Raw genomic sequence first — 10,599 nt, 5'->3', positions numbered from 1 at the left:
AAACACTAAATGTACAGAACAAAGAAAAAAATAATTAAAGCTGTAAAAGATAAGGGCCAAGTAACATATAAAGGCAGACCTATCATAATCATACCTGACTTCTCAACAAACACTATAAAACCAGAAAGGCCTTGGAAGATGTCATGAAGACCCTAAGAAACCACAGATGTCAGCCTAGACTACTATACCCAACAAAGCTTTCAATCACCATAGGTCGAGAAAACAAGATATTCCATGAGAAACCCAAACTTAAGCAATATCTATGCACCAACCCAGCCCTACAGATGATACTAGAAGACACCAACCTAAGAAGGTTAACTACACCCAAGAAAACACAGGACATAAATAACTTCACTGCAACAAAGCCAAAAGAAGACAAGCACACAAACACACTGCCACCGCCAACATCATAATAAAAGGAACTAATAATCATTGGTCATTAATATCTCTCAATATCAATTGATTCAATTCTCCAATAAAAACACACAGGCTAACAGAATGGATGACTAAGCAGGACCCAACATTGTGCTCCATAAAAGAAACACACCTCAGCAACACCTCAGCAATGAAGATAGATAATAAAGATAGAGTAAAGGGCTGGAAAAAGATTTTCCAAGCAAGTGAACCCAAGAAGCAACCATCCTAATATCTAATTAAATTGACTTTCAACCACAATTAATCAAAACAGATAGGAAAAAACACTTTATTCTCATCAAAGGAAAAATCCACCAAGATGACATCTAAATTCTGAACATCTGAGAAAGAAATTAGGGAAACAACATCCTTTACAACAGCCACAAATAACATAAAGTATCTTGGTGTAACTCTAACACATCAAGAACCTATATGACAAGAACTTCAAGTCTCTGAAGAAAGAAATTGAAGAAGATATCAGAAGATGGAAAGATCTTCCATGTCCATTGATTGGTAGTATTAACATAGTAAAAATGGTCATTTAACCAAAAGCAATCTACACATTCAATGTAATTGCCATCAAAATATCAACACAATTCTTACAGACCTTGAAAGAAAAATTCTAAACTTCATATGGAAGAGCAAACAAACAAACAAACAAACAAAAAACCCAGAATAGCTAACCCAATCCTATACAATAAAAGAACTTCTGGAGGTATCTCTATCCCAGACTTCAAGCTATACTACAGAGCAATAGTAATAAAAACTGCATGATAGCATGATACTAGCACAGAAATAGACTGCTTAATCAATGGAACTGAATCAAAGACAAAGAAATGAATGCACACACCTATGGACACTTGGTTTTTGACAAAGGATCAAAATTATGCAATAGAAAAAAGGCATCTTAAACAGATGGTGATGTTCTAACTGGCTATTTATTTGTAGAAAAATGCGAATAAATTCATATTTATCATCCTGCACAAAACTCAAATCCAAGTGAATCAAAGCTCTCAACATAAAACCAGATACACTAAATCTATTAGGAGAGAAAGTGGGGAAGAGCCTTAAACTCACTGGCACAGGAATATTCCTGAACAGAATATTAACAGTTCAAGCTCTAAGATCAACAATTAATAAATGGGACCTCATGAAAACGAAAAGCTTCTGTAAGGCAAAGGACACCATCAATAGAATGAAACAGCAGTCTACAGATTGGGAAAAATATTCACCAACCCTACATCTGATAGAGAGCTAATATTCAAAATATATAAAGAACTCAAGAAATTAAACACCAACAAACCAAATAATCCAATTAAAAGTGGGATGCAGAGCTAAACAGAGAATTTTCAACAGAGGAATCTAGAATGTCAGAGAAGAACTTAACAAAATGCTCATTGTCCTTAGTCATCAAGGAAGTACAAATCAAAATGACTCTGAGATTCTATCTTTCACCTGTCAGAATGGCTAAGATCAAAAATTCAAGTGACAGCACATGCTGGCATGGATGTGGAGAAAGGAGAACACTTCTCCATTGCTGGTGGGAGTGCAAACTTATACAACCACTTTGGAAATCAATCTGGTGCTTTTTCGGAAAGTGGAAATAGGGCTACCTCTAGACCCAGCTACGCTACTCCTGGGCATATACCCAAAAGATGCTCTACCATACAATGGGGACACTTGCTCATCTATGTTTATAGCAGCTTTATTTGTAATAGCCAGACTCTGGAAACAGCTTAGATGTCTCTCAACTGAAGAGTGGATAAAGAAACTGTGGTACAATGGAATACTACTCAGCTAATAAAAACAAGGAAATCATGAAATTCTCAGGCAAATGCATGGAACTAGAAAATATCACTCTGATTGAGATAACCTAGACACAGAAAGATACACATGGTATGTACTCACTTATAAACTGATTTTGGCTGTATAGTACAGGATAAACCTACTATAATTCATAAACCCAAAGAAGATAAGCAACAAGGAGGGCCCAAAAGAGGATGCTTAAATCTCACTCAGTAGAGAAAATAGAATAGACAGTGGAAGTGGGTGGAGACAGGGAACAAGGTAAGAGAGCAAGCACAGAGAGAAACGAGGGTGGAGATCAGACCTGTGGAGAGTGGGGGCATGGAGTACAGAGGGCCTGTAGAGAGGAGAGAAACTGTGGGCAAGGGCATCTCTGTGACAAGCTGGAGACTTCGGACAGGGTAGGGTTCTTGGGAGATATGGAGGCCACTCTAGCTGAGAGTCATAGTTACAGGGGTCATGGAGACTGAAGCAGAACCATCTAAGTAGACAGGACTCCAAGTGGAGGGAGGGGAATACTAACCCACCCACAAAAACTTTGACCCCAAAATTACCCTGTCTACAAGATGCACAAGAATAAAAAAAGAGCAGAGATGGAGAGAACATCCAACCAATGCCTGGGGCAATCTGAGACCCACCCCATTGGAGAGAGCCAACCTCTGACACTATGGATAGAGCGAAACAGATCCTGAGACTCAACATTGGACTGAGACTCGCGCTCGCCAAACATTGGGCGAAGTGTAGGGAGTCTTGTGGAAGAGTGGGGGAAGGGCAGAAGGACCTGGAGGTAACAGGAACACCAGAAGAAGACCAAAAGAGCCACTAACCAGGGCCCAGAAGGCCTTGTGGAGACTGAAGCACCCAAACAAAGACCGTGCATGGACTGAATTTAGGCACCCTACACCATATAGCCAATGCGAAGCTCAGGCTTCATATGGGTCCCCTAGTCAGGGGAGTGGGAACTGTCTCCCACATGGCCTCTGTTGACTGCTTTTTGATCACTTCCCCTTGGCAGGTTTGCCTTTCAAGGCCACAGGGTAAGAGGATGCACTCAGTCCTGATAGGACTTGATGAGCTGGGGTGGGTTGGTGAGAGGACTCCCCTTTTCTGAGGAATAGTGGAAGGGGAAGGGGAAAAGGAGAGGTAGTGTGGTACTGGGAGGGGAGGGGGCTACAATTGGGGTGTAAAGTGAATAAACAAGTTAATTAATAAAAATGATGTTAAAAGGAGTGTCCAATTCTTTATTCAATATCTACTTATTAAGGACTTATTAAAGTCTGACTCATGTTAGTAGTGAGCTGTGTGGGCAGTGTGTGGCTGGAGTCTGATAACCTTAGATGGCCTCAAATGTGGACACAATTTGCCATAAAATGGAACAACTTGTGGGAGTACAACTTGTAATTGTAATTGCGGTACTCTCCCTTAGGTATATTATATACTTTAATACACAAATTTAATATTATATCTATCCATCTAGCATCTATCTAGCATTTATCTATTTATCTATTTGCATCATCATCTATTAATCATTTTTTATCTATCTATTTATCCATCACCTAGCTATCATCTATATCTATTAATCATCTATCATTTATCTATCTATTATCTAGCTACCTATGTACATATTATCCATCTATCTATCTACTACCTATCTGTTCATCCATTCATTGGTACTAGAGATTGAACCCAGGACTAACACGTGTTAGGCAAACACTTCTCCAGCGGTCTGCAAGGTGGGTTGTTATCTTTTGTTGTTATTGTTGTGTTTTGAGATAAGGTCTTTTTAAGTTCATCAAACTAGTTTTGAATTCATTATAGAGCCTAGGCAAACCTCTAACTTGTGTTCCTGGTCCCTTGGTCTCTTCCAGTAGCTGGGATTACAGGCATGTGTCCTCATGCATCTTAAAATATCCTAGGATCCTGAAGAAAGAGAAGAGTGTCTGAGGACACATAACAGTCCAGTGGCATAGCACTTGCTTACCGTAGTCCTCAGTTCAACCCCTCCTTCTCTGCCATTCTCTTTTCACATATAAAGAAAAATAAACGGCCTTGGAGGCTCATAATTCCTGGAAGCCATTACACAGCCCGTTCCCTTGGCCCCATCATGCCCATCTGGGTGGTTCCTCAGGACTCATCCCTAGACTCTCCTGCTTGGATCCTGCTGAGCACACCTCCGTGTCTGCACTTCTGGAGCACTGGGGGTGGGGGGCTTGTTCTCTCCTGTGGAGCATTTGGTACTTAATGCTCCAGCCACAAAGAGAAAACTGAGCCTCTAAATTACCGGAGGAGCACTATGTTCCTTCCAAGACAGGGTGGTCATTTTCCAGTTGTCCAGCACAAGTATGTACCCTTGAAGATATTTATCAAAGACTTGGTTCACCTCTTGTACTTGGCAACCATAAAGAAAGATGCCTGCCAGCATGCCCTTGGGTTTGTGCTAAATTTGTATCTCAAATAGCCTCTTCTGACAGTGAAGATAAAGGGGGGTTCTTTGGTTCCAGGAAACTCACTATGACTTGTCTTTTCTTCCTTAGTGAATTGTTATGTGAGATCTACATATACGTGTGTGTGTGTGTGTGTGTGTGTGTGTGTGTGTGTGCATGCGCGTGTGTGTGTGTGCATGTGCTGTTTTGTTTGAGACAGGGTCTCTAGCTCTAGGCTGAGAACAAACTTAATTTGTAGCTAAGGATAATCTCAAACTTCTAACCCTCCTCTCTCTACTTCCCAAGTGCTGGGATTACAGGGGTGCACCACCACATTCATCTTTTTCTGTTGTCATTTGCTTGGTTTTTTTTTGTTTGTTTTTGTTTTTTTGTTTTTGTTTTTGTTTTTTTTTGAGACAAGGTTTATCTGTGTAGCCCTGGCTGTCCTGGACTTGCTTTATAGACCAGGCTGGCCTCGAACTCACAGAGATCCACCTGCCTCTGCCTCCCCAAGTGCTGAGTTCACAGGTGTGTATCACCACGCCCGGCTTATCATGCAACACAGTGCATGGTACTAAGAATTGAACCCAGGCTTTTGTGCATGTCACCCTGTCAACTGACCCACATTTCCAGCCTCATATTATTTGTTTGTGACACCAAATACTTAAACTGGTAAAATACAAAGTGACAAAAAAAAATGCACCATTTCAACAATGATTACAAAGGAAAACATAGTACAAAAAGAGAAGAAACTTCTATATATAGTTACTCCCAAATGACAGTAACTAAATCCGAAAGCTATAAGGCATTTAAATTTCCCATGGCAAGAAACAAACTTGTAGAGATGAGTGTGAAAGGTTCTAGCACCACAAGATTAATAGCTTGTGGATTGATGTCCTTAAAAATCACATTAGCCATTCTGTCTGAAGAATTTAAAGGCAACTATGACCATTTTTGTGACGACTCTCTGGATGGTGACAGTCTCAGGCTTGAATCTCAGGAAACCCTGAAGTACAAACTAGATCCATTGGAAGAACATTGTGCAGATCCCAGGAGTGATAATGACTGTGGCTGACACCTTACTAGGAAAAGGAAATACCCAGTCCGCCAATGAATCAGCAAAGTATGTCATGTCCTGGAACACGAAATACTGCACAGTACACTTCTGCAGATGGGACATCTCAGATATAATCTTTCTAACCGGAAATTATTTGTAAAAGAGTAAGACAAATCACCACCTATATGTTAAAGAAATTCTGACCTCATCTTTGGACTGTGGTTTTCTTTGTGTCTCTGATTTGCATTTGAACCATAATTTGTGTGTAAAACCCCACTAAATAAAGAGAAGCTTTGGGAGATATGAACCTTAAGGAAGCAAGCACACGCACACACACACACACACACGCATGCACACACGCACGCAGACACGTAATGAGTAACAGATTCTCAGCATTCATGCAACGTGAGACTTGCTAGGCACCCACTTTTGGGTCTGGGTTTGTTGGTCACAGTTTGTTATTCAAAAGTTGAATGAACATTTGATCAAGGAGCCCCTTGGCCTTGGCCCATTCCATCTAAGACTAGAAAGTACTGTGGTTTTTAATTTCTCTGTCACTTACAAAAATGTTGTACGCAGAATGCCCGGCAGCTATAGAGAAGAGTTATTTAAACACAATGCACGTGGAACTTTATTTTGGTTTAGTTAATTTAATTTGTATAACTTTACTTGTTCTACATTCAAACTTTTTGCCATCTAGTCTGAAAGGAAGCCACTGTTTTCCAGGTCCTCTGAAAGAGGGTGAAATTGAGTAGAACACTCATATCTGGAACATAATGAAGGCGATGCCAACAACTCAATAGCCTAAATAAGTAACATTTTAATATGATTTATGGTAGGCCATGGCTTGTGAGCCAGTTGGCTGTCTTTGTAAGTAAAGTTTTGTTGAGACCAGGATGAGAATTAGAGTGAGTCAATCGATGACGAACTGTCATGCAACATCCTTATTTATATTTTTTCTAATTGTTTTCATTATGATTGTTAGCAGTAGTTTTAAAAAAGAAACACTGCCCTGGGTATCTAACTGTCTTCCAACCTCACTTCCATTTCCATCAATACATACATGACCAAGCTGTCCCAGATGAGGAGCATCAGCTGCTGTCTGCGCACAAGGCAGGCTTCATGCAGGTGCTTCCTTGTGTCTCAAGTGTGAGCACCGGCTCCTCTTTCCCCATCATCTTGACTTCATGGCTCATAGCCGGTCTGATCCCACCACAACTGTTCATTTTTATTTTTTTAGATTTATATATTTTAAAATACTCTTTCTTTCTCCCTTCTAATTATCAGCATAAAATCTACTAGGATATTTACTTTTTAAAAAGCCACACTTTATCTAAATTTGAAAAAAACATTTAATAAACAATTTGTATCAACAGTGTGACCTGGGCTAGTCCCTTAGCCTGGAAGGAGCTCACTTTCTCTGTTGGGCCAGTCTAGGGCTTCCTGACTGAGTTACACCTTACCTTCCAGCTGCACAAGGAACACCATGTAATCCCCTTACAAACTACAGATTCAGGGAACATCTCACAAGTTAATGTGCACACATATGTATGCATACACACTGCCATATACATATGACATATACATAAACATGCACATATACACACACAAACACATAAATACACATAGGCACACACAATATACCCCATTACATACCACACACATATAAATACACATATACCACATATGCACCCTACATACACTCCTCATAAACATGCACACACCACAGACACAAACACATGCACATACATGCACACAGACAAATGTGCAGAGACATATACCACATACACATGTGTTCACAATGCTTGCCTAGACAACATATATTCACACACCACATTCATGTACCACACACATGCATGCACACATATGAACACATACACAGTCACCACATAAACATACATAAGCACATGCTCACACACACAAAACACACAGATACATATGCACACACATATACACATGTGCACACATGCATGCACATACAAATCAGACACACACATGTACATATACATATATATTATCACACACATCACACACATACACACAGAGACATGCATAGACACAGGCATATATACAAATTTATACATTATCCAAATACACACACATATATACACAGCACACATACATGCACACACACATTTATCACATATATCACACACCCATGCATACCAACATACCATGCACACAGAATACACACAAATATACAACCCCCACAAACACCACATACACATGTATACACATACACACCGCATATATATACACATCATAATGCATGCACATACTACACCACACATACATATATATGCACACATGTTTATGCACACAAAACATGTGTACCTATATATAAAACCTGTACAAATATCACACAAACATATACACATGTACATACAACCCACTCACATGCATGCACACAGCCCACAAACAGACACATGCATACAACATATACATAAACATAAATGCTCAAAGAGATCTCCATCACCCCTATATAAAAACTTTCATTTCAAAATCAGTCTTAACTTGTTGACAAGCACTGTCTTTAATCTAAATATCTTCATTCATCTATTGGCTTACAAGTGGATACTTCAGCATGCCTGAGGAGAATACAAGACCAAGCCTAAAGAAGCCGAAACCAGGAGAGAGCCCAACTAAACGATCTTACTCTATGCGTGTGTGTGTGTGTGTGTGTGTGTGTGTGTGTGTGTGTGTGTGTGTGTTTGAAGTACATACATAGATGTTCCATAAATGATTTTGGCTTAAAAATGTGTATTGACAGAACCAGTGAGATGGCTCAGAGGGTAAAAGCGCTCGTGGCACAAGCCTGAAGATCAAAGCCTGAGTCCCAGAACTCAAAAGTGGAAGGAGGATTGGAGGAGCCAGAAGGGTCAAGGACACCACAAGAAACCCACAGAATCAATAAACCTGGCCTCACAGGGCTCCCGGAGACTGACCTGACAATCAGGGCGCCTGCGTGGGTCTGACCTAGGCTGTCTGCATGTATGTTACAGCTGTGTAGCTTGGTGTTTCTGTGGGACTCCTAACAGAGGGACCAGGAACTGTTTCTGATGCTTTTGCTTGCTTTGGGGACCCTTGTCCTCTTACTGGGTTGCCCCGTCCAGCCTTAATATGAAGGGAGGTAGCCTAGTCCTAATGTGCCATGTTTGGCTGGCAGCCCTGGAGGGCTGCCCTTGTCTATCTGAAGGTAAACCAAAGAAGAGTGGGGTGGGGGGAAGAGGGGAGGGAGGAGAAAATGCAGTCGGCATGGAATATATGAGAGAATAAATTAATTTTAAAAATTACTTGTTTACAAAAGAAGAGGAGAGAGAACCAACTCCACAAAGTTATCCTCTGATTTTCACATGAGCATCATGACACATGCACACCCACACATTATGCACACACAATAATAACAAAGTTTAAAATTTTTATCTCTCTTTAGTTCCATCTTTAAAATGCTAACCTTTACACCAGTAATATTTTCCTTTTTATTTTCTTTTTGGTTTATTGAGACAGGGTTTCTCTGTGTATAGCCCTGGATGTCCTGGACTCACTTTGTAGAGCAGGCTGGCCTTAAACTCACAGAGATCTGCCTGCCTCTGCCTCCCGAGTGCTGGGATTAAAGGCCTGTGACACCACACCCGGCGAGTATTCATTTACAATATGGAAAAGTGCCGTGCCTGCATTTTGACAGTGTGCTTGAGTGAGAATATTCACTCCATGGACTTGATCTTGTGACCTATGCTATTGAGGTCAGCATGGCCTGCAGAGGCCACTTCATCCTCCTTGCAAATACTGTGACCACAACAATGAAAGGAACTGAGGGCAGAAAAGTACAAGACGCTGAGACCAGAGACCATCAAGGAGCCAGAAAGACCCTCAGGGGTCTATCTGAGCTCCCCCCAGTGGTGAAGTCAGTTTAAAATGACCTGCATTTTAAGTGTGGGAGGGAGGTCCATGTAGTCACCTTTCCCCTCTTTCTACCCCACGCTAGACAGTGTATTTGTAGGTACCACGCCCATAAAACAGAGGAAGATTTTTTTTTTCTTGTCAGTTGAGGAATTTTCAAGGCTGTCTGCCTCTCTGGTTTCTGCCTTGTCCCACCTCCAGGGCTCCCTCCACGTTGCATGACCTTGGGACTGAGCTTTCAGCACTTGGTTCTGATCACAGCGCCTCTTCCCTGGACCTCTGGGCTTACTGAGTTGAGTCCAAACCTCTTAGCTTATGAACTGGCCTCAAACCCCACTGCTCATATTTCAGCTTGACAGTCTTCTACATGTTGTTCATTTCATTTTTTTTCCTGATTGCATAAAGTGTGCAACCATGGCTGCACCTTATGAAGTCCATGGCATACACACACACACACACACACACACACACACACACACACACACAGACACACACACTGTCTATCACTACACCTGAATCAATGTGCAGCCCTCTCCTCACCCCCACACATTCTGTAAGACTCCCTCTGTCATCCCTGGTCCATGTGCACAGTACTCACCACTCTAGGTTTTGCCTGCTCTTAAACATTGTACGAGTAAAATTATACAACTGTGGTTCTTTTATATCCCTCATCTTTCAACATCAGTATTGGGGTAACTCATCCATGAATGCATATATTTAGTTCATCTTTTTCGTCGCTCAATAGCGCACTGCTGGGTGAGTGTACCCCCATTTATGAGTTGGTTTGCGTCTTCATAATTTTCTTAAAAGACTTAGACTTGGAAAAGGGCTAAAAAAAAAACAAAAAAAAACAAAAAACAGGAGGCAGTTTCCTGAGGCCACTGGGGGAGCCCCACCTGGTCCAGTTTCTGACCTCAGCAGCCTGGATTGTAAGACAGTTCAGAGGGACACAGAGCCAGAGAGAAAATCAGCACCATTTATTTATTTATCACAAGAAAT

The sequence above is a fragment of the Acomys minous genome (assembly GCF_964271855.1).
Source record: "Acomys minous genome assembly, chromosome: 19".
Lineage (NCBI taxonomy): Eukaryota > Metazoa > Chordata > Mammalia > Rodentia > Muridae > Acomys > Acomys minous.
Note: the sequence above shows the minus strand (reverse complement) of the source record.